This window comes from Salvelinus sp. IW2-2015, unplaced genomic scaffold (assembly GCF_002910315.2).
Source record: "Salvelinus sp. IW2-2015 unplaced genomic scaffold, ASM291031v2 Un_scaffold1200, whole genome shotgun sequence".
Lineage (NCBI taxonomy): Eukaryota > Metazoa > Chordata > Actinopteri > Salmoniformes > Salmonidae > Salvelinus > Salvelinus sp. IW2-2015.
In genome coordinates this window covers 9579-25000 of record NW_019942775.1, presented here as the reverse complement: position 1 = coordinate 25000, position 15422 = coordinate 9579, and the positions used below count along the sequence as shown (strand labels likewise).

Below are 15422 nucleotides of genomic sequence, written 5' to 3'. Positions count from 1 at the left end.
TGGCCGCCGTAGGCAGACCTGGCTCTCAAGAGAAGACAGGCTATGTGCACACTGCTGTCGTCATAGGACATGAAGGTCAGTGAATCTGGAAAAGTTCAAGAACTGTGAAATTTTCTTCAAGTTCAGTCGAATAAACCATCAAGCGATATGATGAAACTGGCTCTCATGAGGACCGCCACAGGAAAGGAAGACCCAGAGTTTCCTCTGCTGCAGAGGATACGTTCATTAGAGTTACCAGACTCAGAAATTGCAGCCCAAATAAATGCTTCACAGAGTTCAAGTAACAGACACATCTCAACATCAACTGTTCAGAGGAGAATGTGTGAATCAGGCCGTCATGGTCGAATTGCTGCAAAGAAACCAAGAAACGCGAGCAATGGTCATTAGACCAGGTGGAAATCTGTCCTTTGATCTTTTGGTTTGGTTCCATTCTTTGTGAGACGCAGAGTACCTGAACCGATGATCTCCGCATGTGTTGTTCCCACCGTGAAGCATGGAGGAAGAGGTGTTATGGTGTGGGAGTGCTTTGCTGGTGACACTGTCTGTGATTTATTTAGAATTCAAGGCACACTTAACCAGCATGGCTACCACAGCATTCTGCAGCGATATGCCATCCCATCTGGCTTGAACTTAGTGGAACTATCATTTGTTTTTCAACAGGACAATGACCCAACACACCTCCAGACTGTGTAAGGGCTATTTGACCAAGAAGGAGAGTGATGGAGGGCTGCATCTGATGACCTGGCCTCCACAATCACCCGACCTCAACCTAATTGATTGAGATGGTTTGGGATGAGTTGCACCGCAGAGTGAAGGAAGAGCAGCCAACAAGTGCTCATCATATATGGGAACTCCTTCAAGACTGTTGGAAAAGCATTCCAGGTGAAGCTGGTTGAGAGAATGCCAAGAGTGTGCAAAGCTGTCATGAAGGCAAATGGTGGCTAATTTGAAGAATCTTAAATATATAATATGTTTTGATTTGTTTAACACTTTTTTGGTTACTACATGATTCCATATGTGTTATTTCATAGTTTTGATGTCTTCACTATTTTTCTACAATGTATAAAATAGTAAAAATAAAGAAAACCCCTTGATTGAGTAGGTGTGTCCAAACTTTTGACTGGTACTGTATGTAAATGTGATATTTCAATGTTTTATTTTTAATACGTTTGCAAAAAATGTCTAAAAACCTGTTTTTGCTTTTTTCATTATGGGGTATTATGTGTAGATTGATGAAGGAAAAAAACTATTCGATTTTAGAATAAGGCTGTAACGTAACAAAGTGTGTAAAAAGTCAAGGGGTCTGAAATTTAGGGATAGCCAGGGCCACACTCCAAAACTCAGACATCATACGAAGCATTTATGTTTAGTGAGTACGCCAGATCAGAGGCAGTAGGGATGACCAGGGATGTTCTCTGTTTAGTGAGTCCTCCAGATCAGAGGCAGTAGGGATGACCAGGGATGTTCTCTTGATAACTGAGGAAAATGTACCATTTTCCTGCCCTGCTAAGCATTCAAAATGCAATGAGTACTCGTGGGTGTCAGGGATGTAATTGCATAAAAAGTACATTATTTTAGGAATGTAGTGAAGTAAAAGTGAAAGTTGTCAAAAATATAAATAGTAAAGTACAGGTACCCCAAGAAAATACTTAAGTAGTACTTAAAGTTATTTTTACTTAAGTACTCTATACCACTGGCGGACAGAGGCAGGCAGGTGCAGGTCAAGCTCCCCGTCCCGGGTGTAGGGTGAGGTCGACCTTAGACAATGTTCGGATTGGGGGAAAGGAAACTGATCCTAAATCTGTACCTAGAGGAAACTTAACCCCTGATCCTAGATCCCATATGCATGTCCTGTTTCTAAAGTCCAGCATGTCAAAAAAACACCCTCCATTCCAGAACATTGGAAAAAAACTTATATGGCATCACTTCTGATGGCACAACATACACTAAGGTCCTAAAGTATTAACATCCTATATGAGCAATAACATCAAACATCAAATATGAGCAATAATTACTGTTTCAGAATATTTTGTGCCCAATAGAAATGAGTGGTAAATAACGTATTGTGTCTTTTTGGAGTCACTTTTAAATGTAAATAAGAATAGAATATGTTTCTAAACACTTTGGGTATTCATGTGGATGCTACCATGGTTACGGATAATCCTGAGTGAATCGTGAATAATGATGAGTGCAAAAGTTACAGAGGGTCACAGATCATACTCCCAATACATGCTAACCTCTCACTCTTACCAATTATTATGATATGGGCACATGCGACAGTTGAAAAGTGAGTAAATAGCGCCCTCGTGTGTCAAATGTAAAATAGGTTTATTAGTGCATTTAAGTTACTTCTCTCCTGCACTGTTGTGAACTCAGAACTGCGGAAGGACAATTCCTCTACCCTCGACTATGTTCCCTGCCCCCCGCCCCCCCCCACTCCTCCCCGTCATACCCAAATTAAAAATGATATTTTTAATACAATGTGGGCGTGCTGTCGTCATATGTTCCAAAATCAGGAAGTAACGATACAGCCTGGGTGTGGCTTAGAAGTGTCAGAAGATTTCTTCACTACCGGCTGTAATTGTCACAAACACAAATACAGACAGCAGAGAGAGAGAAAGGCCTGTAGGCTGTGTATTATCCTTTACCGTCATCTCCTCTCCGCCACAATAACGGGTGCATGCATGGCAGAACTTTTAGGATACAGCGCGGGTTTTGAGCAGGTGGGTGAATTCAGTCATGTAATTGCGCACAGTCAGAGTACGGTCTCGATATTATGCTCTTAATATGTTGGCTCTGCCTACAATGTGTATATTATATCGATTATCAAAATGTTTGGTTCCTTATCAGAAGTTATTCTTCCTGTTAAGCCTATAGATTTAGATCGATAGATATAGTCGGATGTTGTACTGTCACTTTTACTTTTTATGTCCTGCATTAAGTTAAAACCAACCTTTTCATGTTCTTCCCTCTAAGGTTTATGCAGTTTATGGTGTATTATAGCAGCCTAGAGGGTTAACATGGTAGATAGATGGTTATTCCCCCCCCAAATGATATATATATATTTTAAGGAACTCAATTCTGCTTTCAACTTACTCTTGAAAGTTGTAATAGTAAAATGCACAAGGTGCAATTTCGAAATTGGGTAGTACATCTTCAGTTCCTCTTGTCATGTGTAAAGTACTTAAGTAGTTTTTGGGGGTATTTTTACTTAAGTAGTACTTTAAAGTATCTGTAATTTACTTTAGTATTTATATTTTCGACAACTTTTACTTCACTACATCCCTAAAGAAAATAATGTACTTTTTACTCCATACATTTTCTCTGACACCCAAAAGTACTCGTTACATTTTAAATGCTTAGCAGGACAGAAAATTGTCCAATTCACACACTTATCAAGAGAACATCCCTGGTCACCCCTACCTCCTCTGATCTGTCAGACTCACTAAACACAAATGCTTCGTTTGTTAATGATGTCTGAGTGTTGGAGTGTACCACTGGCTATCTGTACATTTTTTTTTTTAAACAAGAAAATTGTGTCGTTTAGTTTTCTTAATATAAGGAATTTTAAATGATTCATACTTTTACTTTTGATACTGAAGTATATTTAAAACCAAATACTTTTAGACTTTTACTCAAGTAGTATTTTACTGGGTGACTCACTTTTACTTGAGTGAATTTCTATTGTGATATCTTTACTTTTACTCAAGTATGATAATTGGGTACTTTTTCCACCCCTGAATTCATACCTTAAAGAGATATTTATAACTTGTCAGAAAAGTCCAGATCAACTACCACATGTCAGCTAACATTTTTTTTTTAGATAGATACATAGATTTTGTTGTCGTGTTTGAGTCACTCGAATATCACATGTATACACATAAGACGTGGCAAAATGTGTAGAATTGCAGGAAAATGTGCTTTTTAAACTGCACAATTCTCTTCACCCCATGACAAAATGTGTATAATTGCAGGAAATAAGCTTTAATCTTGCAAAATGTTCTCTCCGCCAACAAGGGGTGTGTGAACAGTTTGTGTCGTGAATAGTGCTTGTGTCTATAGAAATAGACCTGGGGGGGTGTTGGATGTACCCCCTGTCTCTTATACACATCTAGATGTGTATAAGAGACAGGGGGAGGGGGTGTTGGATGTACCCCAATGCTGGAAGTGGAGGGGGGAGGGGGTGTTGGATGTACCCCAATGCTGGAAGTGGAGGGGGGGGGGGGGGTGAGTGAAAATGTTTGGGAGCCCCTGGGCTAGGAGATAGTATGTGTATTACTAGTAATTATATTACTTTTGAAAGTTAGTGGTGTGCAGAGGTGACACACACATACACATACAGAGTGACTGACACAGGTAGTGTAGGATGGTGACGGATGGTAGGATGGTAGTGTAGGATGGTAGTGTAGGAGGGTGTGTTATCTGGAAGTTCTGATGTTTCCACGGTGATGTTGTCATATCGTAACTAAGGTAGCCCGCAGATATATTTCAAATGTACTGATTCAATTCAATACATTTCCAATTGCGAAACATCTTTCCCTCAGACTGGAGGTATACACAACCCTCTGCTCTCCTCTGCTCCCCTTTCACAGTGGTGGAAGTGATGGTTTGTGGTAGTGATGGTTGGTAATGTACCACAGTGCAGACAGGGTTTCCATCTGTCTCTGTCACTTCCTCTTCCTGTCCTCCTCTGTTTCCTCTTTTGTTTAGTGTGCATGTGTTTCTTTACCACCGCCTGTCTTTTTAGGTCTGAATTGACCGTGTTTTATCTGAAGTCAGAGCTTCCAAATCAGCTGGAGGTCCTCTGTAGCTCAGTCGGTAGAGCGCGGCACTTGGAATGCCAGAATAGTGGGTTCGATTCCCGGCACCACCCGTAAGGGGGAAAAGGTGTGTGTGTGTGTGTGTGGCTGTACATTTTATTTTGTATAAGAGCGTGTGCTAAATGAAGGAATGACATATATAATTGTATTGCCCTCTAGGTCCTGTCTCAGCTAGTGAGTGTGTGGCGTGTCTACCTGGGTAACGTGTTGAGTAAACCCTGTTGTCGGCACGGATGTGGTTTCTAGTGTTGACTAAGGAGTGCCATAGGAGTCCACACCTTTTATGCGTACACATACACACGCACACACACACACAGGAAGCGTTGCTACATCCCCACATGTGTGTACACGCTCAGCTTGTGTAACACACACACACACACGCTGGAAAACTAGGAAACGGTGGCAAGCTCCAGGAATGACTTACCCACAACACAGTTCGATGTTTGTTCCAGTCTAATGTATTGACCTCTCTCTTTCCCTTTCTCCAGGTGTGAAGTGGGGATGCTGTGAGTGTGTGAGTGTGTGTGTGTCGTGGTGACCGGGTGTGCTGTGATGTCAGGTGACAGCAGCACATTGTCTTGGAAGGTTGTGGAGACCTATGGCCAATCAAAGTCCTCGGACACTTCCCAGACGACGGTTGCTGGGGACGGCGGTCCAACAAAGATTGTCAAAGTGTGTTTCACCAGCAACAGTGCTAACTTGGGGAAGAACTTTAAACTAGTCCGCTGTCATGAGGGCATGACTGTACGGGTTAGTGACATTACTGTACTATCATTGTCATTATACTGTAGTGTGCATATATATATATATAATACTTTTGAAGTGGTAGTATATATATAGTATTCATTCAAAAGTTTGGGGTCACTTAGATATATGGTCCTTGTTTGGAAAGAAAAGCAGCATTTTTCGGTCCATTAAATAACATCAAGTTGATCAGAAATACAGTGTAGACATTGTTAATGTTGTAAATGACTATTGTAGCTGGAAATGGCAGATTTTTTTATTGAATATCTACAATAGGCGTACAGAGGCCCATTATCAGCATGACTGTACGGGTTAGTGACATTACTGTACTATCATTGTCATTATACTGTAGTGTGCATATATAATACAATGGGGAGAACAAGTATTTGATACACTGACAATTTTGCAGGTTTTCCTACTTACAAAGCATGTAGAGGTTCTGTAATTTTTATCATAGGTACACTTCAACTGTGAGAGAAAGGAATCTAAAACAAAAATCCAGAAAATCACATTGTATGATTTTTAAGTAAGTGATTCATTTGCATTTTATTGCATGACATAAGTATTTGATACGTCAGAAAAGCAGAACTTTATATTTGGTACAGAAACCTTTGTTTGCAATTACAGAGATCATACGTTTCCTGTAGTTCTTGACCAGGTTTGCACACACTGCAGCAGGGATTTTGGCCCACTCCTCCATACAGACCTTCTCCAGATCCTTCAGGTTTCGGGGCTGTCGCTGGGCAATACGGACTTTCAGCTCCCTCCAAAGATTTTCTATTGGGTTCAGGTCTGGAGACTGGCTAGGCCACTCCAGGACCTTGAGATGCTTCTTACACGGAGCCCACTCCTTAGTTGCCCTGGCTGTGTGTTTCAGGTGTCGTTGTCTTCTGAAAGACCCAGCCACGACCCATCTTCAATGCTCTTACTGAGGGAAGGAGGTTGTTGGCCAAGATCTCGCAATACATGGCCCCATCCATCCTCCCCTCAATACGGTGCAGTCGTCCTGTCCCCTTTGCAGAAAAGCATCCCCAAGAATGATGTTTCCACCTCCATGCTTCACGGTTGGGATGGTGTTCTTGGGCTTGTACTCATCCTTCTATTCCTCCAAACACGGCGAGTGGAGTTTAGAGCAAAAAGCTCTATTTTTGTCTCATCAGACCACATGACCTTCCCCATTCCTCCTCTGGATCATCCAGATGGTCATTGGCAAACTTCAGACGGGCCTGGACATGCGCTGGCTTGAGCAGGGGGACCTTGCGTGCGCTGCAGGATTTTAATCCTGACGGCGTAGTGTGTTACTAATGGTTTTCTTTGAGACTGTGGTCCCAGCTCTCTTCAGGTCATTGACCAGGTCTGCGTGTAGTTCTGGGCTGATCCCTCACATTCCTCATGATCATTGATGCCCCACGAGGTGAGATCTTGCATGGAGCCCCAGACTGAGGGTGATTGACCGTCATCTTGAACTTCTTCCCATTTTCTAATAATTGTGCCAACAGTTGTTGCCTTCTCACCAAGCTGCCTTGGCTATTGTCCTGTAGCCCATCCCAGCCTTGTACAGGTCTACAATTTATCCCTGATGTCCTTACACAGCTCTCTGGTCTTGGCCATTGTGGAGAGGTTGGAGTCTGTTTGATTGAGTGTGTGGACAGGTGTCTTTTATACAGGTAACGAGTTCAAACAGGTGCAGTTAATACAGGTAATGAGTGGAGAACAGGAGGGCTTCTTAAAGAAAAACTAACAGGTCTGTGAGAGACGGAATTCTTACTGGTTGGTAGGTGATCAAATACTTATGTCATGCATTAAAATGCAAATTAATTACTTAAAAATCCATACAATGTGATTTTCTGGATTTTTGTTTTAGATTCCGTCTCTCACAGTTGAAGTGTACCTATGATAAAAATGACACGACCTCTACATGCTTTGTAAGTAGGAAAACCTGCAAAATCGGCAGTGTACTCAAATACTTGTTCTCCCCACTGTTATATATATTATTATATATATATTATATATATATATATATATATATATAGTATATATACTATATATATACTATATGCTGGCCTAGAAGGCCAGCACTCCCAGAGTCGCCTCATCACTGTTGACCGTTGAGACTGGTGTTTTTGCAGGTACTATTTAATGAAGCTGCCAGTTGAGGACTTGTGAGGTGTCTGTTTCTCAAAATAGACACTCTAATGTACTAAAGCAGTGTTTGTTGCCCAAATGGTACACATTTTAGTTTTACACACCTCACACTCATCACAAACCTTTGATTGTTGAATCAAATCAATGTTATTCATCAGATGCTTCGTAAACAACAGGTGTAGACTAACAGTGAAATGCTTGGTAAACAACAGGTGTAGACTAACAGTGAAATGCTTGGTAAACAACAGGTGTAGACTAACAGTGAAATGCTTGGAACAACCAGGTGTAGACTAAAGTGAAATGCTGGTAAACAACAGGTTTACGACTACAGTGAAATGCGTTGTAACACAACAGGTTTTAGACTAACACGTGAAATGCTTGGTAAACAACACGGTGTAGACTAACAGTGAAATGCTTGCAAACAACACGGTTTAGACTAACCAGCTAAATGCTTGGTAAACAACAGGTTAGACACACCAGTGAAATGCGTTGTAAACAACAGAGGTTAGACTAACAGTGAAATGCTTGGTAACAACAGGTGTAGACTAACAGTGAAATGTGTGGCAAACAACAGGTTTAGACTAACAGTGAAATGCTTTGTACAACAACAGGTGTAGACTACACACGTGAAATGTGCTTTGGTAAACAACCAGGTGTAGACTAAACAGTGAAAATGCTTGTAAACAACAGGTGTAGACTAAACACGTGAAATGCTTGGTAACACAACAGGTGTAGACTACCAGTGAAATGCTTGGCAAACAACAGGTGTAGACTAACAGTGAAATGCTTTTGTAACAACAGGTGTAGACTAACAGTGAAATGCTTACTTACGGGACCCGTTGGTTAGTTTCTTTTCCTCTGCTTAGTAATATTTCCAACAATGTGGAGAGAAGAACATAGAGAAATAATAGAAAGGTAAACCATGTAATAGTAAATACATAATATGTAACAATATTTAACATTTGCATTTCAGTAATTTAGCAGATGCTCTTATCCAGAGTGACTTACAGTTAGTGAGTGCATTCATCTTAGAGATGGCCAGGTGGGACAACACAATACAAAAGTCAGAGCTCGAAATGTTGTGAGTCAAGTGCAAGTGTTGGTGAATGTTTTATTGTTGTTGGGTTTTTTTTTGGGGGGGGGGGGGGGGAGAGCGTTTATATTTAAAGACTTCTCTTTTGAAGAGGTAGGGTTTCAAATGTTTTCACGGAGATGGGCAGGGACTCTGCTGTCCTAGCTTCAGGGGGAAGATGGGCAGGGACTCTGCTGACCCTAGCTCAGGGGGAAGATGGGGAGGGCTCTGCTGTCCTACGATTGCGGGGGAAGATGGGACAGGGACTCTGGCTTGTCCTAGCTTCAGGGGGAAGATGGGCAGGGACTCTGCTGTCCTAGGCTTCAGGGGAAGATGGACAGGGACTTGCTGTCCTAGCTTCAGGGGAAGATGGACAGGGACTTTCTGCTGTCCTAGCTTCAGGGGGAAGATGGGCGGGACCTCTGCTGTCCTAGCTTCAGGGAAAGATGGGGAGGGACTCTGCTGTCCTAGATTCAGGGGAAGATGGACCAGGACTCTGCTGTCCTAGCTTCAGGGGAAGCTGGTCCACCATTGGGGTGCCAGGACAGAGAAGAGCCTTGGGACTGGGCTTGACGCGGGGATCTTCCCTCGCCGACGGCATGGGAGGGCCAAGACAGACCAGAGACTGGAGAATGGAAATGCTCGACAGTTGGGGTGTAGGGTTTGAGCAGAGCCTGAAGGTAGGGAGGGGCAGTTCCCTCTTGTTGCTCCGGTAGGTTTAAACACCATGTGGAGTTGGTGGAGGAGTGAGGTGACGACTGGGAGACATTTGCGAAGGTTGAAACACCAGGCGGTCGTCAGCGTTCTGGACTAAGTTGCACAGGGATATGGCACCAGCCCGTGGATGCCCAGCCAACAGCGAGTTGCACTAGTCTAAACGGGAGATGACAAGCAAGCCTCAATTAGGATCCTTTGCGCTGCTTCGCGCTGTGTGGTAAGGTACTAGTCTCCGTGTGACCCTCTCCCATGACGGGCAGTTGTGTAAGTGGGACGATGCAAAACCTGAACCGGAGCTAGCTCTGAACTGCATTCTGATGTTTCAAGAACGACAGGTTGTTTTGTTGTCCGGGTTTATGCAAGTTCTTTGCACTCTGGAGCGAGCGATGCTTTCCGCTTACGTTACAGCGTGGAGACTATCAACCGTGATGGACGAGATCTTGTGACGGCGGGAAGGTGCCTTACCCGGGAGGAACGAGTCAAGTTTCCATCTTGTCGAGAGTTGACAGCTCGAGGTGCAACATGCAACACTTTTAAATAGATTGTTCCAGTTTTATATACCAGGAACATGCAGTCCATTGAAATCAATTCATTAGGTCCTAATCTAAATGGATTCAACATGACTGGGAATACAAATATGCCTCGGGTTGGTCACAGATTACTAATAAAAGGTAGTGCCCGTCCGATCAGACACACCAGTCTAGTGCCTGGTGTGACCCACATTTTCTCACTGCAGGCATGGACACATTTCCTTCACGTAGACTTGATCAGGCTGTTGATTCTGGCCTGGTTGGAATGTTGTCCCATCTTCCCTCTTCAACTGACTGTGTGAAGTTGCTGGAGATTATTTGCGGGAACTGGAACGCTGTGTCAACGTCGATCCAGAGCATCCCAAACACATGCTCAAGGTGGCGTGACATGCTGGTGGTATGCAAGGCCATGGGGAAAGAATGGGACATTTTCAGCTCCAGGATTGTGTACAGATCCTTGCGACATGGTGGCCCGTGTATTATCATGCTGTACACAAGGTGATGGGTGGTGATGAATGGCACCATCAACGGGCGCCCTAGGATTCGTCTACTGTATCTTGTGCATTCAAATTGACCATCAATATAATGCAATTGTATTGGTTTGTCTGTTAAAGTTTATGCTAGCCCATACCATAACCCACCACCACCAGTGGGGGCATTCTGTTCACACCTTTGATCATCAGCCAACCTCTCGCCCACATTCACCGCCATATCACTGATTGTCTGCGCGTTGTGAGGCAGTTAAACAAATGCATTCTCGTCAATCCACAAATGACATTGGAGGCGGCTTATGGTAGAGAAATGAACATTCAATTCTCTGGCAACAGCTCTGGTGGACATTCCTGCAGTCAGCATGCCAATTGCATGCTCCCTCGAAACCTGAGACATCTGTGGCATTGTGTTGTGTGACAAAACTGCACATTTTAGAGTAGCCTTTTATTGTCCCCAGCACAAGGTGCACCTGTGTAATGATCTTGCTGTTTAATCATTTTCTTGATATGCCACACCTGTCAGGTGGAAAGGCGAAATGCTCACTAACAGGGATGTCAACAAATTTGTGCACAACATTTTAGAGAAATAAGCCTTTTGTGCATATAGAACATTTCTGGGATCTTTTATTTCAGCTCATGAAACGTGAGACCAACACTTTACATATTCTTTATATATTTTTTCAGTTATCATACTTAGTGACAGTACAATATTGGCACCATTTCAATTAACTTTCATATAACGTCCACTTAGCAGCGCAGAGACAGCATTCAAATGTGTGCAGGCCCGGTACAACTTTAGCTTTAATCACCAAGAGATTTTGCCTGTCTGTGACCAAGAGAAAGTGGTCTTGTTTCCATTATATGAAATGGTTTAGAATATCACAGTGTGATGAGAACACAGCTATTTGATTTTCTAGACTGTCACCTTTCATATGCCGTCTCCCAGGCTGGGCTCTGTCGCTTAGAAGGAGAGCGAATTCATTATTTTGTCAGGATAGGCCAGAAAATGTGACACATTGTGCCACACCCTGTTCAAATGTGGTGTCTGAAACCTGACACTTCAAGTCACCTCCACGGAGAGAGTGGAAACAGAGAGCTGACAGATGGGTCTTTCTGGCATTATAAAGGGACCTTATGGCTTTCACACACCGCTCTGTACACCAACACGTCAGTCTGAACCGGTTCAGAACTTCTCAACGTCCCCCATATACACTGGAAAAGAAGGGTTCTTCAGGCTGTACCCATAGGAGAACCCTTTTGGGTTCCAAGTAGAACCCTCTGTGGAAAGGTTTCTACACAGAACGCAAAATGGTTTTACCTGGAACCAAAACAGTTCGACCTAGAACCAATAAAGGTTCTTCAAAGGGTTCTCCTATGGGAACAGCCAAAGAACCATTTTAGGTTCTAAATAGCACCTTTTTTTCTAGGGAGTGTAGGGAACTTAACATCTAAACTACTAGTTTACTGTAGAGAGTACTGAACTCTATGGGTCACTACTATATATACAGTATACTATTATTATAGTATTGACGTACTAATATTACTACTGTAGTATTATTCATATTTCTACTATAATATATTTCCCCTATAATATATTTATACTATAATATATTTCCACTAATATATTTCTACTATAATATATTTCTTATATTTCTACTATAATATATTTCCGCTATAATATATTTCTACTATAATATTATTATGTTACGGTGTTGTCCTCTGGATGTGTGGGTCCAGACATTCAACATACCCTCTGCTTACGACCCCCTAAACTACTATTACTGTATCGTGTACTATAATACCCTTAACCGTTCCAGAATATAATACCAGAACATTCAAACTACCTACGACCCCTCACACTACTATACTGTATCGTGTACTATAATACCTTAACCGTTCCAGAATATAATACCAGACATTCAACATACCACACCCCCTACACTACTATACTGTATCGTGTACTATATTACCTTAACCGTTCCAGAATAATACCAGACATTCAACATACCTACGACCCCCTACACTACTATACTGTATCGTGTACTATATTACCTTAACCGTTTCCAGAATATAATACCAGACATTCAACATACCCTCTGCTACGACCCCTACATACTATACTGTATTGTGTACTATATTACCTTAACCGTTCCAGAATAAAATACCAAACATTCAACATACCTACGACCCCTACACTACTATACTGTATGTGTACTATATTACCTTAACCGTTCCAGAATATAAACCAGACATTCAACATACCTACGACCCCCTACACTACATACTGTATCGTGTACTATATTACCTTAACCGTTCCAGAATATAATAACAGCGGTGTTGTCCAGTGATGTGTTGGGGTCCAGACATCCAACACTCCCTCTGCTACGGCCTGCTGCTGAAACACCTGAAGTCAGCTGAGGTCCACTGGCTGCACCCGGCCTCACCGTGTCAGAACTGCAGCTACGCTACGAACAACAGCATCTGGAGGCAGAGTGGAGGTAACTCCTGACCTCTAGCACATGATCTCTTGCTCCGGGTTCCACTACATCGCAAGCAAAGTCAAAATTGGCTATATTGTAAAACTATATGAAAACTAAAATGTGCTTTTCGGTTTAATGTAAGATTAGGGTTATGAATAAGGTTGTAGTGTGGTTAAGATTAGGGTTAAAGTTAGGTTTAAAACTGATTTTAAGAGACATTTTAGAACTAGGCATGGCTTACGACTTTGTCATTTTGCCAGATAGTGACTGCCTCTTGCTCCTGATCTCTAAACCTTAACCTCTAACCCCTGTGTGTGTCCAGATAGTGACCTCTAAACCTTAACATCTAACCCTGTGTGGTGTTCAGATAGTGACCTCTAAACCTTAACCTTTAACCCCTGTGTGTGTCCAGATAGTGACTGCCCTCTGCTCCTGACCTCTAAACCTTAACCTAACCCCTGTGTGTGTCCAGATAGTGACCTCTAAACCTTAACCTCTAACCCCTGTGTGTGTCCAGATAGTGACCTCTAAACCTTAACCTTTAACCCCTGTGTGTCCAGATAGTGACCTCTAAACCCTAACCTCTAACCCCTGTGTGTCCAGATATGACCTGCGCATTAGGTACATCCCTGCTGACTTCATAGAAAGTTTAAAGAGGACAGAACCACACTGCTCTACTTCTACCAGCAGGTTGGTGACTGTTGCAGACTGTCTCTCTCTCTGACTGTCTCTCTGACTGTCTGTCTGTCTCTCTGACTGTCTCTCTGACTGACTGCCTGTTCTGACTGTCTGTCTCTCTCTCTGACTGTCTCTCTGACTGTCTCTCTGACTGACTGCCTCTCTCTCTGACTGTCTGTCTCTCTCTCTGACTGTCTGTCTCTCTCTCTCTGACTGCTCTCTGACTGTGTCTGTCTGTCTGTCTGTCTCTCTCTCTCTCTCTCTCTCTCTGACTGTCTGTCTAACTGTCTGTCTGTCTGTCTGTCTGTCTGTCTGTCTGTCTGTCTGTCTGACGCTCTCTGTTGTCTGTCTGTCTGTCTCTGTCTGTCTAACTGTCTGTCTGTCTGTCTGTCTGTCTCTCTCTCTCTGACTGTCTGTCTGCTGTTAACTGTCTGTCTGTCTGTCTGTCTGTCTGTCTGACTGCCTCTCTGCCGTTCTGTCTGTCTCTGTCTGTCTAACTGTCTGTCTGTCTGTCTCTCTCTCTCTGACTCTGTCTGTCTGTCTAACTGTCTGTCTGTCTGTCTGTCTGTCTGTCTGTCTGTCTGTCTGTCTGACTCTCTATGACTATCTCTCGGACTGTCACTGTCTGACTGTCTGTCTGTGGTGTTTTACTTGTAAGCAGGATTGTTGTACAGTTCTGATCCTTAAAGTGTATTTTTTTAAACACCTTGTCAGGTGAGAAGTGACTACATGCAGCACTATGCCAGTAAAGTGAGTGATGGGATGGCCTTGCAGTTAGGTTGTCTGGAGATCAGGTAACAACCCTCCGACACAAACATATTACTTTTACTATCCTTGTGGGGACTAAACAATTAATTCCCATTCAAAATCGTATTTTTTCTAACCCTTAACCTAACCCTTTTAACCCTAAATAACACACACAACCTTCCATTAAATCCACCCAATACTCACATGCGTGTGTTTCTCCCTACAGGAGATTCTATAAAGACATGAACCCCAATGGACTGGAGAAAAAGTCCAACTATGAACTGTTAGAGTAAGTACTGCCTGGGAAGGTTGGTTATGGTTCTGTAATTGGGTGTGGTGGGGGCTCATTGATTGTGTGTGTAATTAATGGAAGGTTGGTTATGGTTCTGTAATTGGGTGTGGTGGGGGCTCATTGATTGTGTGTGTAAGTAATGGAAGGTTAGTTCTGGTTCTGTAATTGGGTGTGGTGGGGGCTCATTGATTGTGTGTGTAAGTAATGGAAGGTTGGTTCTGGTTCTGTAATTGGGTGTGGTGGGGGCTCATTGATTGTGTGTGTAAGTAATGGACGTTGTGTCTGTTTTTGCTTGCGTCTGTACAGGAAGGATGTAGGGCTGGGACTGTTCTTCCCCAAGGAGATGACTGACACCATGAAGGTACTGGATTGATTTAATTATTTTATTTTATTATATTTAACATTTTATATTGATAACTAGTTGGTCCAGCAACTATTCCAGAGGTATTAGTTATCTATTCACCATGTGTTGATAAGTGATGTATATATGTATTAAGTGATGTATTGACAAGTATGTACAGTGGGGAGAACAAGTATTTGATACACTGCCGATTTTGCAGGTTTTCCTACTTACAAAGCATGTAGAGGTCTGTCATTTTTATCATAGGTACACTTCAACTGTGAGAGACGGAATCTAAAACAAAAATCCAGAAAATCACATTGTATGATTTTTAAGCAATTAATTTGCATTTTATTGCATGACATA

The 15422-nt window shown here is 42.5% G+C and overlaps 1 long non-coding RNA gene across 1 annotated transcript; it reads left to right on the top strand.

Moving 5' to 3' along the window:
* Nucleotides 1–2510: 2510 nt before the first annotated feature.
* On the top strand, nucleotides 2511–15077 carry LOC112070022 (uncharacterized). Its single transcript, XR_002893832.2, has 7 exons — nucleotides 2511–2723; nucleotides 5309–5570; nucleotides 12839–13017; nucleotides 13603–13689; nucleotides 14392–14471; nucleotides 14651–14713; nucleotides 15023–15077. It is a non-coding gene; the product is annotated as an uncharacterized lncRNA (long non-coding RNA).
* Nucleotides 15078–15422: the final 345 nt, after the last annotated feature.